The 18,211-nt window shown below is 35.9% G+C and overlaps 1 protein-coding gene and 1 long non-coding RNA gene across 3 annotated transcripts in view; both read right to left on the bottom strand.

Moving 5' to 3' along the window:
• The window catches only part of LOC127875046 (uncharacterized), a 169,082-nt gene that overhangs the window by 9,817 nt on the left and 141,054 nt on the right, over window positions 1-18,211 (bottom strand). The gene's annotated exons all lie outside the window — the stretch shown is intronic.
• The window catches only part of LOC127875031 (uncharacterized), a 56,563-nt gene continuing 38,357 nt past the window's right edge, over window positions 6-18,211 (bottom strand). Inside the window, exons 6-11 of one of the 2 annotated variants that reach the window (XM_052419832.1) lie at window positions 16,198-17,090; window positions 11,454-11,640; window positions 6,387-6,559; window positions 2,645-5,003; window positions 1,968-2,146; window positions 6-1,459 (exon numbers count right to left, since the gene is read on the bottom strand). The gene's annotated coding sequence lies outside the window, so the exon portion shown is untranslated. The remainder of the gene's footprint in view (window positions 1,460-1,967; window positions 2,147-2,644; window positions 5,004-6,386; window positions 6,560-11,453; window positions 11,641-16,197; window positions 17,091-18,211) is intronic. The other variant, XM_052419821.1, reaches the window with a different exon arrangement.

Here is an 18,211-nt window from a genome sequence, read left to right as displayed (position 1 = left end):
TGAACTTGACCTTAACACCTAAGATTATGGGTGTTGAATGTGAAGCAACCCCAGATGATTGAGAACAGCATGGCAAGTTTTATGGCTCTGGCTCATCTGTTAATGGCTGTGAAAAGAACTTAAATTGTTGGTAAGGAAATATATAATCTGACATGTATAATTATATAAATTACTTCCCATTAAAATAATTGTCTCTAACAAATCTCTATTTTAGTAGCATATAATTAAAAGCCACTACCATGACTGTAGATTCACCACTCAAAATGTGCAGCTCCATGAGATACACATGTATGCCAAATATCAAGTTGCTATGTTCAATATTGAATAATTATCTCCCTTTAAAACTTATTACTTCCCTTGGATTTGTTTGTTTGACCTTAGACCCTGAAGGATGAACTTGACCTTTTACCACGATGTGTTTGCGCCGCTTTGATTTATTTAACAAAAATATATAAATTGGCAGGTCATATAATTATGTCCATTTAAAGCTTATTACTATCTTGAATTTGTTTTTTTGACCCCGTGACATAGTTTTTGAGCCTGCATGACCCATATTCGAACTTGGCCTAGATATTGTCTAGATACAACTTCTGACCAAGTTTGGTAAAGATCGGATGAAAACTATTTAAATTAGAGAGCGGACAGGAAAAGTGTGACAGACAGACTGACAGACGGACAGTGCTAAAACTATATACCCCCTTTTCTTCGAAAGGGGGCATAAAAAGATGAATAATTCGAACACCCAGGGAACATTCCTGGGAGGTTTCATTAAATTATGTTCTGTGGTTCAGGAGGATATGTCCTTTAACGAAAACGTTGACAGACGAACACAAACACGGCCCCAACGGATGGACTGTGGATTCCAAAGTTTCCAAAATTCATTGAAAGTTTCAGGCCTCTAGTAGCGAAAAGTTTAAGTTAACCGCTACACGATTTAAAAAAAGGGGTTAACTCTCCAACTATGTCAGAAAAATCTAAGAAAAATATGAACGTTCACAAGTTCACATGCATTGTTAAATAAATGCAAAGATTGAATCCCTTTAGCACAATACGTTTTTAGTTAGGGCGGCCACACAAGAGTATGGGATCAAAGAACGGATGAAAGGATGGACACAATCACGAATAAGGGTAAATCGTTATACCCTCCTTACCTCATATAGTGGAAACATCAATATATCCGTAGTCTACCAAAAATTATTTGAATGACTGTGAAACGTTTTGCATTACAACCTACCTTGTAGATTAGATAATCTCTGCCCCTGAGCAGGGAAGTGTGGAGCCCCAAGGTTAGAGTGGCTGTACCCTGGGGGTAGGACTCGTTGAGCTTTGCCCCGAATTCCTGGCCCAAGAGCTCGACACCTATACTCAGGAATTGTCCTTGGGCGTCCAGCTCCAGCTCACCAGAGAGCCTGTAATTCTGCTGAGTACCAAACTGTGATTGTATGGGGTCCTGTAAGAACTAGACAAATTAGATTCCAGTAATGTTATCAGTTTTTATAGACCCCTACACATAAAAATACATTTCAGTCACAGTAATGGGGTCAGTTAGCTATTCTGTTCCTGGCTTATTTAAGCGCATATACTGATGCCAGCAAATGACAACTGCCGTACCAGAATAAGAGAGAGAATGGTCATATAATTTTTTTCATGACCATTCAAATAACAAGTTATGTGGATGACACAATCCCAAAATATAGCTTTTTCAAAATTCTTAAAAGAAAACAACATCTTCTAATCCTATTAAAATAAATTGTAATTTACATATAACTGAAAATGCTTAATCATCTATAAAAAAGTGTAATTGCTGTCTAGTCAAACACGAATTTGTAACAATTGTGACGTAGAATATCCCCCAATGCTGCAAGTCAGAATATGTAGCATGATGTTATAGAATGTCTCAGTTTTGTAATTTTTAGTGTAGAATGATACAATGTATATACACAACCTCATATGAGAAGGAACAATACCTGAAAGTTTGAAAGCTGAACGTTGAATTGTTAAGTGAACGCCCACAAACAGATGGAAAGACAGACATATAGACGTCCGTCCAAGGGGATTCCTTTATACCCCAATTAACAGGGGGTATAATTAATAAATATCTTCAGGGCATATCATCACTCCAGTTGCATATCTGTATACTGAAAACCTGGACAGGTGGTACATTGTAGTTTATAGATATTCTTATTTAAAATTAATGCAGATAATTATTTCATAGAATGTTTACTGCATTTCAATAATTGTTTAACTTATCTTAAACAACATTTAATAAGTATCATGTTTAATTTATGAAAGGGGATTATTTGTAATATACAAGTGAAAACAAAGAAACAACTTTTGGTTTAGAGGCTGAATTTTGGCACAAAAATGTATGAAAATATGCCCTGACCTTTTATGATTAACACTGATATCAAATCAACACTTATAAGTATTTATTTACTCAGTTTGACCAGTTAAAAAAAAGAGTCGTTCCAGATTAGACTGTGGTGTCTGCACAAACAGCCACGACACTTTCCACTTTAATGGAATTTTTTGTTTTAAAGGCATATTCAGAACACGTGGTCACTAATAAGCCTGGGCAGACTTAACACGCTTATCTGGGACAACACTTTAGCACTGTTATTCCAGAGAGCAGCTAATATACTACCTGTTCTTGTTGCTGCTGCTGCTGCAGCAGGGCTATAGGCAGAGATTGTGTGAGTCCCGACAGTGAAGTCGCCAACCAAAAACTGGGAATGTTGGACAGCACTGTTCCTCGTGCGTCAGGTTCTCATTATTCGAGAGCAACGTATCGAGGTCAGTCAAGTTAACAGACGAGTCACTCAGCACCTGCTCTGTCTGTTAGACCCGATTATTTTATCTTGAGCGACTTGACAAGACAGAAGTCAGACTCACCAAGCCACCATGCAAGATGTTCATAGGTGACACGCTGAGTTGCTTGAGCGACTTGTAGTATTTGTGCAAGATGTTAATACCTGGAGTGCTGATTTTCTTGAGCGACTTGTAGTATTCGTGAGATGTTCATAGGTGACGTGCTGAATTTGTTGAAGACTTGTAGTATTTCAAGGGGATGATCATACGTGGCGTGCTGAATTTCTTGAACAACTTGTATTATTTGTGGGAGATGTTCATAAGTGGAGTGCTGAATTTCTTGAGTGACTTGTAGTATTTGTGAGATGTTCATAGGTGGCGTGCTGAATTTCCTGAACGACTTCTAGTATTTGTGGGAGATGTTCATACATGGCGTGCTGAATTTCTTGAACGACTTGTGGTATTTGTGGGAGATTTTCATAGGTGACGTGCTGAATTTCTTGAGCGACTTGTAGTATTTGTGCGAGATGTTCATAGGTGGCGTGCAGAATTTCTTGACAGACATGTAGTATTTGTGCGAGATGGTCATAGGTGGCATGTTGAATTTCTTGAGCGACTTGTAGTATTGGGAGATGTTCATAGGTGGCGTGCTGAATTTCTTGAGCGACTTGTAGTATTTGTGGGAGAAGTTTATAGGTGGCATGCTGATTCTTGAGCGACTTGTAGTATTTGTGGGAGATGTTCATAGGTGGCCTGCTGAATTTCTTGAGCGACTTGTAGTATTTGTGCAAGATGTTAATACCTGGAGTGCTGATTTTCTTGAGCGACTTGTAGTATTTGTGAGATGTTCATAGGTGATGTGCTGAATTTGTTGAAGACTTGTAGTATTTCAAGGGGATGATCATACGTGGCGTGCTGAATTTCTTGAACAACTTGTATTATTTGTGGGAGATGATCATAAGTGGCGTGCTGAATTTCTTGAGTGACTTGTAGTATTTGTGAGATGTTCTTAGGTGGCGTGCTGAATTTCTTGAACGACTTGTAGTATTTGTGGGAGATGTTCATAGGTGGCGTGCTGTATTTCTTGAGGAACTTATTGTATTTGTTGGAGATGTTCATACCTGGCATGCTGAATTTCTTGAGCGACTTGTAGTATTTGTTGGAGATGTTCATAGGTGGCGTGCTGAATTTCTTGAGCGACTTATAGTATTTGTGGGAGATGTTCATAGGTGGCGTGCTAATTTTGAGCGACTTGTAGTATTTGTGGGAGATGTTCATAGGTGGCGTGCTGAACTTCTTGAGCGACTTGTAGTATTTGTGCGAGATGTTCATAGGTGGCGTGCTGAATTTCTTGAGCGACTTGTAGTATTTTTGGGAGATGTTCATACGTGGCCTGCTGAACTTCTTGAGCGACTTGTAGTATTTGTTCGATATGTTCATAGCTGGCATGCTGAATTTCTTGAGCGACTTTTAGTATTTGTGGGAGATGTTCGTAGGTGGCATGCTAAATTTCTTGAGCGACTTGTAGTATTTGTGCAAGATGTTCATAGGTGGCATGCTGAATTTCTTGAGCGACTTTTAGTGTTTGTGCGATATGTTCATAGCTGGCATGCTGAATTTCTTGAGTGACTTGTAGTATTTGTGGGAGATGTTCATATGTGGCATGCTGAATCTTGAGGGACTTGTAGTATTTGTGTGAGATGTTCATACGTGGCCTGCTGAATTTTTAAACAACTTGTAGTATTTGTGCGAGATGTTCATGCGTGGCGTGCTGAATTTCTTGAGCAACTTGTAGTATTTGTTGGAGATGTTCATAGGTGGCGTGCTGAATTTCTTGAACGACTTATAGTATTTGTGGGAGATGTTCTTAGGTGGCGTGCTGAATTTCTTGAGCGACTTGTAGTATTTGTGAGATGTTCATACGTGGCATGCTGAATTTCTTGAACGACTTGTAGTATTTGTGGGAGATGTTCATAGGTGGCGTGCTGAATTTCTTGAACGACTTGTAGTTTTTGTGCGAGATGTTCATAGGTGGCGTGCTGAATTTCTTGAGCGAGTTGTAGTTTTTGTGTGAGATGTTCATAGGTGGCGTGCTGAATGTCTCGAGCGACTTGTAGTATTTGTGCGAGAAGGGGGTTTGGACTGTTTTCAACATTTACTTTAACAATGTTCTTCTTCTTGGATAATAATGTAATCTGAAAAGGAAATGGCAAGTAAACTAAAAATAGAGTGTTTTTAGTAACAAACGAATACGTCTTGAATACATGTAAATATGCTGTAACACCTTACTTAACACACCTGTTTGTTTAATGCAAAACATTGTTTCTATAATTGATATTTAGGATAGCGAAATGATTTTTGTGCAAAGTAGCACTCATAATAGCATTGTTTAAATGAATAACGTGAACCCACTTGAAATGTTGTAGCAAGTTGCCATAATTATCTTTTTTTTAAACAGACATAACTTCAAAATGTGAGACTATACCACTTTAAATGTTACACAATACAACTTTTTGCTAATAAATTACTTAACAAGAGCTACGCATAACGAGTGCAAACGCTCGGCTAGGGTGCAGTTTTGAATAAATGAAGCTTGTCAGAAATTATTATTTATTATTTTATAGAGGTCACAGTGACCTTAACCTTTGACCTAGTGACCCAAAAATGGGTGTGGCATGTAGACCTCATCAAGGTGCATCTACATATGAGGTTTCAAAGTTGTAGGTGGACGCACTTAGATTTTAGAGCAGACGACGAGCTGGCTATGACAATACCTATAGTTTTCTCCGAAAACGCCGAGCTAAAAATTAAGAATAAGTGCTATCAATATAAAGTGTATTACTATTGTAAATTTAATATAAACGTTCTACTAATAGATGTTACAACCTATTAAAATCAAATAATTGTTTTAGCCAACCGTCAATTGTGAACTTTAGACAGTAATTATGGAAAAATTTGGAATAGACTTTTTAAGATTAGGAATTGGGCTGAATTGTTGCCCCAACTTTGACAGTATAAATAACTCTTTAAGGTCATACCAGCTACTCAAGAAGCTGAGATGACATGCATGCCTAATTGATATTGCTTATGGCCGAGTTGAGAGTCAAAGGGCATACTGGTTGACACATCCAAACTGCTGTCATTTTTTTACGCCTTGTCTATTGCCAATTCAATGTGTGGTCAATTGGGCTTGGAGTGCAAAGTAACAAACCCTGATGGGTTAACCTTTAGCACCTCGTTTCAGATGTCAGAGTTCACGCCTGAGGCATGCCCAGGGATGTACCATGAGTGTTCAAAATGAAGTTGTTACTGCCTTTGTACAGGTTATCCAACTTTTTATTGTTTTGATATTCTTTCTGGTGTCCAACAGCGAGAACTGATTGTTAGCTTTAACATAACTTTTGCTATAACTCCTCGTGTCTGGAACACGTGTTCCTATCCCGGCACTCAAGCTGAACTAACTCAGGCTCGAGTGTGGTTCACTCAACAAGGACATTGCAGTTGTTGAGAACAGTGCACGAGAACTCAACGTGCTCAGAATTTCCTGCAAAAGAATGGAATCGTTCAACAAAGCTGACCTTTTGAGGCTGTAGGTCAAGGTGGAGGCGCTAGGGTCAGGTCGAGTGGAAGGGTCGTCGTGGACTGAGGCTTCTAGGGTCAGGTGGAGGGGAAGGTTCGTCCTTGACTGAGGCTCATGCGGGCTGGACTGGTGCTGTTGCCGCGCCAAATCAATATCGATGATGGTGCTCTTCTGAAAACAACACAATGGGTGATATGAACTTGAAACAAAGGTTTGTATTTCAATTTATAAAAAAACTATGCATTTTGATTGGATGTGAATTTTTTAAACAGCAAATCTTCATTCTTATGAATTTTTAATCTGGCATATCCTTGCAGGTTCCATGTCCAAAATAGCATACACATGAATCAAATCAGACCATTATATATTTAAACATTAAAAGTGTTGGCAAGTGCTATATAAACCTGTAAATTCATAAAAAAAATTTCTAAACTTGCAGAGATTTAATTTCATAAGCCAATATGTGGCTCATAAATATTCAAAACTCACACAAATTTCACATATGCTAATCAGGGAGGACACTTTCCGACTAGACTTGATTTTCATAAAGAGATACTTTGAAAGAGTCAGTGTTATCCCTGATTAGCCTTAAAGACTGCACAGGCTAATCTGGGACAACAATTTAAGCACATGCATTTAGCCACATTTCCCCACAACACAGCTTATTAATCTTTTAGCAGCTCCTTACCTGCATAACAAAAAAGGGAACATCAACTTGTACAAAATATATAGAGGATATTTTTGTTGGATTCTATGGGATATCAATTTTATTTCACGAGTGATCATATAAAATAATATTTTCACAAGTGGCGCTGCCACGAGTGAAAATATGTATTTTTTATGATAACGAGTGAATTAAAGCCGATATTCCATCGAATCCAACACATTTTATTTTTATTTTATGCTTTTGTCACCGCTTATTTATATTGTACAAGAATTAAACTGGATAGTTTCGTTGGATTTATTACGCCATTTCGTCGAAAAAATGAGAGCATAAAATAAAATGTTTTTTATCGGTTCTCATTCTATTTATCACTTTACTTTAATAATGCTTTCACAGATGTTTTACTGTAAATATATGTTTCAATACATGGGAGGCAAACATTTGACATTAATGTCTTCCTAAAGTTGCAAAAACATTCATACATTTTTACCATGTCTTTACAGATCTTTGAATGTTAAAATCTATTAAAATTCACAAAAGACAAAAAATCAAAAGTAAATAAACATGTAACATGTAACAAGCTGTATACATGGGTGAAAGTAAAAAATAAGGAAAATAAGGAAATATTTAAGCTGGGAGCCGCAGGGCCGAAGGCCCCCGGAAGCTCCTAAAGGATAGCAAAATGATTTGCAAATAGGAAGCTATCCTCAAGTATAAGACCAACATATGTTGACAGTAATTCTTGCAGCTTACTTAACATGCATTCAATGGAAAACAAACAATGTTTATGTTTGTAAATGTACAATAACTTTATTCAGTCATTTAATCTATTAATTTTGTTTATTAAGCATACACTCTTACCTTAAAGAATTACTATAAATGTTTAATTATGAACACTAAAAATTGAAAATAGACTAGATACGTCTGGAATAGATCGTATTTTGTTTATTTTGTGTGTCGGTATTGCTGGACACATGGCCTACCCCCCCCCCCCCCCCCCCCCCCCCAACAAAATCTTATCAGATTTACTTGATTCACGAAAACGACAACTATCCTTAGTTGTAATACAATGTAAATATTAACTGCTGAACATGTTATAATTTTTAGAAATTTGATATTATGCTTATTTTTGAACATTTAGTCCAAATAGGTTCCCTCCATACATGTTTTATTGTATTATTGCATTTGTTCTGTCTGTCTTTATTTAAATAAATTTCTCTCTTTATTAACATAAATTTTGAGTCCACACTCTAACAAGAATAAGTGTCCTAGCTTGAAAACGGATTTACTTTCATGGCTTTGATAAAAGGTTTAAAAAGCATGAGAACCATGCAATCTTAGCTCTGTAAATTATAAAATAAGATTGCTTAACAACTATTGTAGCTCTGTAAATTATAAAATAAGATTGCTTAGCAACTATTGTAGCTCAGTAAATTATAAAATAAGATTACTGAACAACTTTTGTAGCTCTGTAAATTATAAAATTAAATGGCTTAACAACTATTGTAGCTCTGTAATTTATAAAATAAGATTGCTTAACAACTATTGTAGCTCTGTAAATTATAAAATTAAATGGCTTAACAACTATTGTAGCTCTGTAAATTATAAAATTAAATGGCTTAACAACTATTGTAGCTCTGTAAATTATAAAATAAGATTGCTGAACAACTATTTTTCATTGGCATATACATGCACGTCATTGTCTTAATAACCACTGTTTGTTATACCATATTTGTTCTCATCAGAATTTTGGACAAACTGGAAGAGGAATTAACTTTAGCCTTGTTCTGGGAAAAATGGGCTTTACTAATGTGCATAATGTGGTGCAACATTAGCCTGTGCAGTCCTGACAGGCTAACCAAACACAACACTTTTTGCCAAGACTTGATTTTGGTTGAGAAGAAATTTCCTTTTAACAAAAAGTCCCTCAACAGCGGAATGTGCTGTCCCTGATAAGCCAATGTATGCAATGCAAACGCTAATCTTTGGATGGCACATAACATGAATTAAGCCCTGTTTTCCCAGAACCTTGTATCGCCTTATAAAACCATGTAACAGATTGTAGGCAGACTAACTTTGAGCCTCATTATGAGATAACAGGGCTTACTGTAACAGATTGTAGGCAGACTTACTTTAAGCCTCATTATGAGATAACAGGGCTTACTGTAACAGATTGTAGGCGGACTTACTTTGGGCCTCACTATGAGATAACACGGCTTACTGTAACAGATTGTAGGCAGACTTACTTTGAGCCTCACTATGAGATAACAGGGCTTACTGTAACAGATTGTAGGCAGACTTACTTTGAGCCTCATTATGAGATAACAGGACTTAGTGTAACAGATTGTAGGCAGACTAACTTTGAGGCTTATTATGAGATAACAGGGCTTACTGTAACAGATTGTAGGCAGACTAACTTTGAGCCTCATAATGAGATAATAGGGCTTACTGTAACAGATTGTAGGCAGACTTACTTTAAGCCTCATTATGAGATAACAGGGCTTACTGTAACAGATTGTAGGCAGACTTACTTTGGGCCTCACTATGAGATAACAGGGCTTACTGTAACAGATTGTAGGCAGACTTACTTTGAGCCTCATTATGAGATAACAGGGCTTAATACATGTTGCCCTAAGAGTATTCCTAGATTATCATGTACAGCAGCACAGGCTAATCAGGAACAACACTTTTCGCCTAGACTGAATTTTCGTTTACAAGATATATTTCTTATACAATATATTCAATAAAAGCGGAAAGTGTTGTCCCTGATTTGCCTTAGTGGACTTCTTTGCTAACCAATATTATACAATGGAGAACACGTGTTTTAAATATTATATTTACTAAGGTTCAAGTTATAGAGCTGTATAGGATGATGAACTTGAAATTGTGATTTATTTCTTTTACTTTATCTTCAATTGGAAATTTAAGGATATCGTTTTGAGAAAAATACATAGTTTTGGGTGGGAATGGGGTCAATTTTGGACCCAAAATTTGACAAAAAACAACAACACTGTAAACCCACCAAGAACTAAACACCTCCTCGCAAACAGGCTCTATACAACCAAGGAATTGGATTGAATAGATACATATCTAACAAGACTACACTGCAACGCCGATATATCGCGGTTGGTGGGGTCCAAAGATCACGAGCGCGATATATCCGGCGCGCGATATAACTCTAGAAATGTCTAACTTTATTTTATTGCGGTTAATTTGTTAAATTTCCCAATGTTTTAATTTTATGTACGGCGCTGCTACATATTTGAATAGTAATACATGTAATTGCAAACCAATTCTACAATCAACATTTTCATAACTACATACGTACCGGTATCTGTAATTATCATGAAAACCAAAATGTAAATTATATTTTTTATTTTCATGTAAAATATTGCTCGCGAATCAGCTAAAAAGAAGAATTCTTGCCATAAAAAAACGTATAAAATACAATTGTTCATAGATTCGAATTTACCCTTATAAGTAGTCCTAATTAAGAAACTGAAACAGCGTAACAGTAACGATACAGCCTGTTTGAATTTCAGTTTATTAAGAGGAAATGTCAACGTCACATAATTCGCGAGATACCGCGGTACTTTAGTTGAAATTTACAACGAAACTTTCAATGGAAATTAAATTATCTCAATGTTGTACCCGATACGAAATTATTATTTACAAATAAATACACCCACGCCAATTTTCGCGAGCTTTTTATCACGACAAAGAAATTCATGACTAGTACCGAAATTTAACGATTTATATACCAGTAAACTGCCAATATTACCTTTGCAATGACACTTGAATTGGTTATTTCTTAAGTGTTAAAAACAACCCCAGCCGTGTGTAAACAACACTATCACTTATCGACTGTTGTTCACGCTTCACTGCGTGCCATAGTAAGCCGCGACATCAATTGAACCAATGTTTTGACCAACTTTCATGATGAATGGGCAAAAATTTTGACTTCTAGAGTGTTTACAAGGTTTCTCTATAGCCAAAGAAGGAAAACTGCCCCGCCCACTGGCGGCCATGTTTTTCAACGGATCGGAACCACTTTTGAACTCATCCAAGATATCATTAAGACAAATATTTTGACAAAGTTACATTTAGATTGGGCATGAAATGTGACTTCAAAAGAGTTAACAAGGATTTTCTTATTTTTGACCTAGTGACCTAGTTTTTGACCCGGCACAACCCAGTTTCAAACTCGGTCGAGATTTCATTGGGACAAAGCTTCTGACCAAGTTTCATGAAGATGGGACAAGAAATGTGGCCTCTAGAGTGTTTACGAGCAAATGTTAACAGACGGATGGACGGACATACGATGGACAAAGACCGGTCACAAAAGCTCACCTGAGCAATCAGGTGGGGTAACAAAAGTCAAAACAGTAAACATGGACTCACCAAGGCTCTGCTGTTCGAAGTGTTGATGTAGCCAACATTGGAGAAGATGTGGTGTGCTAGGCTGCTGAAATACGTCTTCATACTTAATTTCTTGAGCGAGTTATAGTATTTGTTAAAGAACGGGTTGCCGCCGATTTCCATGGACATTTACTTTAACGATGTTTGTATTGTTGGCTAATAATATTTGCTGAAAAGGAAAACATAACATGTGAGATTAAACAACTTCAAACGTGAGACTGCATAACTTTTAAAGGGGCCGTCCAACAGATTGGTACATTGACAAAACAAGTTGTTTCAGATTCGCAAATTTTTGTTTTTTTATGATATTTTTGAGGAAAAAGTAATACTGACAATTTACCATGCTTTTAAATATCCATTATATGCATCTTTTGACGATTTGAAAAGACGAATTAAAAAGCGTTGTTTGACGCAAAACGATTGAATAATTTGGAAAGTTCTGTTGTTGTAGTTATATTTTGGGAAACTATGAGGATTGCTTATATAGGTAAAAAATACATCTGATCTAAGCATGAGCATGGATGGTCTAGTGGTCTAGGCGGGAGACTTTAAACTCCAGGACTCCAGGGGTTAGTGGTTCAAGCCCTGTTGAGGGTTATTTTTTTCCTTCTTTTAAAGTTGTATTCTTGTGTTTTTTTACAGGAGATTTTTAGGTCAAATGTTTAAATTTATCAACATACAGCTTTTAATGACATGCTTCATTCAATAATGCCAAAATCTGTTGGATGGCCCCTTTAATAAGAGACTGAGCAATACAACTTTAAATGTGGCACTACAAAACTTAAAACATGTTAATGTACACCTTTAAAAGTGAACATATACAACTTTACATTTGAGACTATACAACTTTAAATGTGTGACTATACAAATTAAAATGTAACAATGTACACCTTTAAAGGTGAAACTTTACAACTTTAAATGTGAGACTACATGTATACAACGTTAAATGTGAGACTTTTTTCAACTTTAAATATGAGACTTTACAATTGTATAGCATATCTTAAGAAACAAACAGATGTGAGTTGAATACTGTAAGTTTATGAGTACTTGATCACACATGTTTGGCTATGGATTAGACACAGATACAGAAATACAGATTGACGTCTGTGGTGAATTCAGTATACCACATCAGGGCTATAGATTACAAGCGTATGTGCGTTATTACTTAATTAAAATAACCAAAAACGTAATTAAATTCAATATCAAGCGTACAAAAAACGCAAATATAAAGTTAATTACGTATTTCCCATAAGAAAACCTTGCGTCACAAAATGCAATCCTTACAAACACGGGACGTCTTTTTTTAGACTGGTTATTTCCCGTACAAAAATGTACCGAATAGTTTATACATGTATGCCATCCTATGAAGAAAAGAAGGCAGTCTTTCCAGCGGTTATCAATCTTTACTGTAATTATTCGTACACCCATCCGATTTCTATTTTCATTTTCTTAAAATATGAAAATGGCCACTCGTGGCCGTAGAAAGTGAATCCTCACACAAACAAACACTTTCGACAGGTATTTAGCCAGAATATTGGGGAAACCGAAAACTTTTGTGCAGCTTTGCTGAACGATCTGTTGCAAGATGTGATCATTTTTCCAGAGAATTTAGTTCGCCCGTTATTATCGGAGATTTTGAACGAAGTTGTTAAACCCAAAAAACACGTTTATGGGGAGTGTAAGTGAAAAAACTTTAATAGAGTGGCGAAACAAACACCCGTTGCTGGTGATGGATATGGAAAATGGAGTTATGAAATGTACATTATGCACAAACATGAAAAGTAACTTAAAACGTAGACATTTATTATATAATATATGTCATTCCCTAAATCACTCAATTGAGTTAAAAAAACGGGGGTGAAAAACACAATTAAGCTCAAAAGTAGGGGGTAAAACATTTTGCTGAAACTCTATTGAATTTACAAAAACCCTATTGTTGTCAAAACAGGGGGTGAAAAACCCAATTACCCAAAAAATTATCTAAAGCCCTGCCACATCTTGCTACAGGGGACTTTTATAATTTTAATAATTATTATTGCCTATTCTGGCTAAAACTATGCAATGTAAGTGATATTGAATAGATACAACATGTAGTTATACAGTGTATCTACATAATATGGCATCTTTTTGTAGGACACACCTTATATTTAAAGTTTCACTTCTAGTGTTGAAATTGTGTGCATTAGCATATAAAAGCAATAAGCCCCATTGTTTCTTGCAAACATATTGGCTTTGATTTAAATAATAATCAAATCCAATTACAATCCAAAAGCTGTATCAAAAGCATTGACTTCACTAAGGTACAATAGTAATGATTAGCGCTAATTGTTTACAACTGTATTATACGTTGTGTGTTTTCAAGTGTTGCAGGCAAACGGCGGATCTGGATCAAATACAATAACGCTTTATGATCAACAACTGACTGATATACATTCTGAATTTTAATAACAAAGACATAAAACACGTATTAATGTGTGTTTGATTGTTTGCGTTTACCTACATTTCCTATTATCTAATGTTTGTGTATCAATTCAAATGTGTTTAATTCATTGACATTATTGTCTGATATACATGTAGTTAAACTGTCTGTCATAAATTGCTAGAATTAAAACTAGAGCTTTGTCACAGACTATACCACCACATGCCGCATTGCCACAGACTATGTTGCATGCTGTCTTCACAAAACAAGAGAATCTAATTTATGGCGATTTTTAAGAATTATTATGCCATTATTATTTATGGCCATTTTGACCTTTGAACTCTTGAATTCTTGAATTCGTTTGCATGACAGGCTGTCCAATGACTGTGAACAGAATTAATGTAATGAGTCATTTAAAATCTCACAATGAAATACATAGTTATGGCCCGGACAAGCTCATTTATGGCCATTTTTCACTTTAGAACTCCAAGTGTGACCTTGACCTTGGAGATATTGACATAATTCTTTTGCATGACACATTATCCAATGATTGCGAACAAATGTACCAAGAAATTTTAAAATCTCACAATGAATGACATAGTAAGGCCAGGACAAGATCATTTATGGCCATTTTTGACCTTTGAACTCACAGTGTGACGTTGACCTTGGAGATATCGATGTAATTCTTTTGCTCAACACACCGTCCAATGATGGTGAACAAATGTGTCAAATGATTTTAAAATCTCACAATGAATGACATAGTTATGGCCCGGACAAGCTGATTTATGGCCATTTTTGACCTTTGAACTCAATTGTTACCTTGACCTTGGAGAAATCGACATAATACTTTCGCGCGACACACTGGTCAATGATGGTGGACAAATGTGTCAAATGATTTTAAAATCTCAAAATGTAAAACATAGTTATGGACTGGACAAGCTCATTTATGGCCATTTTTGACCTTTGAACTTAAAGTTTGACCTTGACCTTGGAGATATCAACGTAAAATTCTTTCACGCGACACACCGTCCAATGATGGTGAACAAATGTGCCAAATGATTTTACAATCTCACAATGAACGACACAAGTTATTGCCCGGACAAGATCATTTATGGCCATTTTTGATCTTTGAACTCAAAGTGCGATCTTGACCTTGGAGATATCGAAGTAATTCTTTCGCGCGACAAACTTTCCAAAGATGGTGAATTTGCCAGTGATTTTAAAATCTCACAATAAATGATAAAGTTATGGCCCAGACAAGCATTTGACCTTTGAACTCCAAGTGTGACCTTGACCTTGGAGATATCGACATACTTTTTTCACAAAACACACCGTCCCATGATGGTGAAAAAATGTACCAAGTTATTTTTAATCTAATCATAAATGACATAGTTATTGTCTGGACAAACTTTTGGTTTAAAACACACTTAGTGACCCCGTGATCTAGTGTTTGACCCGGCATGACCCATATTCAAACTTGACATATACATCATCACGATACAACTTGTGACCAAGTTTGTTGAAGATCGGATGAAATTTCGGGACAGACCGACCGACAAAGTGATTCCTATATGCCCCCATTACTAATGGTAATGGGGGTATAAAAATGATGTATTATATTTGATTATATGATATATATTTATTTTAGAAAAATGGTATTTAAACAGTTATTCAGTCCCACCAATCAGCTTAATTCATTACAATGAACTTGTTATGGGCATACAGTAATAAGGGCCAGTTACTACAGGGACCTATAACAAAAAAAACTCATTCACCTGATAATAAAAGACTTGTTAATTTACATGTGCTAAACATGGTCTACCTCCTGCAAGTTAATCTCACGGGTTTTTCCATTTTTCCCACCACAATGTATCGCGGATATGTACTAAAAAAAAATCAGGTATTGACTGACACAATTTTGTTTAATTTTTTTTTATCATAAATTAATAAATTAAAGTGCTGATGCAATTGTCATTTTTCTTCAACACACAATTTTGAGCTGACGAAAATAAATGGTTTTACAGTTTTTGTGAAATAAACAACATAAATTTTTTTTATAACATATATAACTTCAAAATAGTAATAAAACTTAGTGAAATAAGTATATTAAGCCAGTAATTCTCATAACGACTTAGACATGTGCTAGAACTAGGGGCTAGCTCTGTGAAAAGTGTCCTTTTTATGGCAAACCGTCAATTGGGAATTTAAGCCTGTAAAATTATGTTAAAATATAGACATTTTGAGATTATGAATAAGACTTAATTATCAGCCCCAATTTTTAAAATAAATAAACCTGTAAGGTCTCACCTGAGGGTCAAGAAGGTGAGATGCCATGCTGGCCTCGCTGTGATTGCTAAGGGCTGAGTTTGAGTTCTACCTAATGTTGGGTTGGAGTCAAAAGGCATACTGGACCACACAACAAAACTTCTGTCATTTTTCAACGCTTTATCAAGTGTCTGTTCAATGCGTGGCTGTTTTGTCTTGGAGTGTGAAGTGCTCGTAACAAACCATGATGGGTACACCTTAGGCACCGTGTTAATGTTGTTGGGAAGAATTTGCGCCTGAACCACACCTGATGTATTCATCGTGCTATGAGTGTTCATAACAAAGTTTTTTTTGTCAGCAATTGCGTAAAAAGCACGTTCACTTTGAACATTTTGGATGCATAAGTGGAAAATTCAGGATGGTCCATAATGCTACTACTATTGAAATCAGAAGTAGACCCCGTGGAAAGCTTATGCTTCAATCTATAACTTTTTAACTGTTTCTAGATTTTCTACCATTATTCGATGTTGCTCTGTTAGTCCAACAAAGCATGGAACAAGTTATCCAACTTTTAATTCTTCATACTATTCGTTGTGAAGTCCACAATCAGTGACTGTTGGTATTACCATAACTACTGCTATAACTCCGCGTGTCTGAAATACTTGACCCACCTCCGGCACTGGAGCTTAACTAACTACTCAGGCACGAGTGTGGATCAATCAACACGGACATTGCAGTTGTTGAGAACAGCTTGAGAAAACTCAACATGCTCAGATATTCCAGCAGACCGGTATTGTTCAATGAAGCTTTGAAGCAGGAGGTCAAAGGGGAGGAGCTAGGGATCAGGAGAGGGGAAGGGTTTTCCTGTACTGAGGCTCCTGGGGGTCCGACTGGTGCCGTTGCCACGTCAACTCGATAACATTGCTCATGCTCACCTGAAAACAACAGCACCATGGGTGATGTGAAACAGTTACGAAAGTGTTTATACAACAATCTATAACAAACTAAGCCTCTTGATTGGATGTGAAGGTTTTCAACAGAAACATTTCATTCTCATTAATTTTTAATCAGGCATTTCATTGGTTCCTTGTAAAAAAAAACATGAAATTTAATTCAATCAAACCATTTTGTATTAAATCATTACAAGTTTTGGTCAATATTCAGTTATATTAACATTAAAATTCATAATAACGATTTTTTTTCTCAACTTGCAGAGATGTAATTTCATAAACCAATATGCAGCTCATTAATATTCATAATTGTCATCTCAGATAAGCATGTCAAGTCCACATAAGCTTATCAGGTAGGACACTGACTTTACTGAATTTTTATAAAAAAGAAACTTCCTTTCAATAACAAAATACCTTTAAAGAGGAAAGTGTTGTCACTGATTAGTTTGTGCGTACTGCAATGTGCTAATCTGGGATAACAATTTAAGCACATGAATTAATCCCCATTTTCCAAAAGTGCAGCTCATTTATCTTTTAAGCCATTTCTTTCCTACATAACAATAAATAAAAAAAATCAATTTGTTAACAATTTAATAATTTTTAATGGTACTCATTCTATCAATCACTTTACTTTTGAAATGTCTTCACAGATGTTTTACTGTCAACATATGATTCAGTAAATGGCAGGCAACAATTTAAAATTAATGTCTTCCTGAAGTTTTAACAACACACACAACTTTTTTAACATACCTTTACAGATCTTTGACTGTTAAAATCTGCTTAAAAATTTAAAATAGACACAAATTCAAAAGTAAATCAACATAAAACAAAAGTAGTCTTCTGTGCTGAGCAGTTGCTGTAATGTTGAGAAAACCAATCTGAAACATTTTGTCCCAGTCAGTCTTTTGAACTAGTATGTACGAAATACACCATGGATTTTTTCCCAATAAGGGAAAGTACCTGTACCGCGTCCATTAGGACTAATTAGTTTGATAATACCTGACATTAAACAAATTTGCAGTGTGAAATCTTTCAAATGGAAATTATAATGGATCTTTTTAATAGCACGATACTTACTTTCACAAACCCATCAAAATATTATTTTA

The sequence above is a fragment of the Dreissena polymorpha genome, chromosome 1, assembly GCF_020536995.1.
Source record: "Dreissena polymorpha isolate Duluth1 chromosome 1, UMN_Dpol_1.0, whole genome shotgun sequence".
In the NCBI taxonomy this organism is placed as follows: Eukaryota; Metazoa; Mollusca; class Bivalvia; order Myida; family Dreissenidae; genus Dreissena; species Dreissena polymorpha.
Note: the sequence above shows the minus strand (reverse complement) of the source record. Positions and strands in the feature narration are given on the sequence as shown.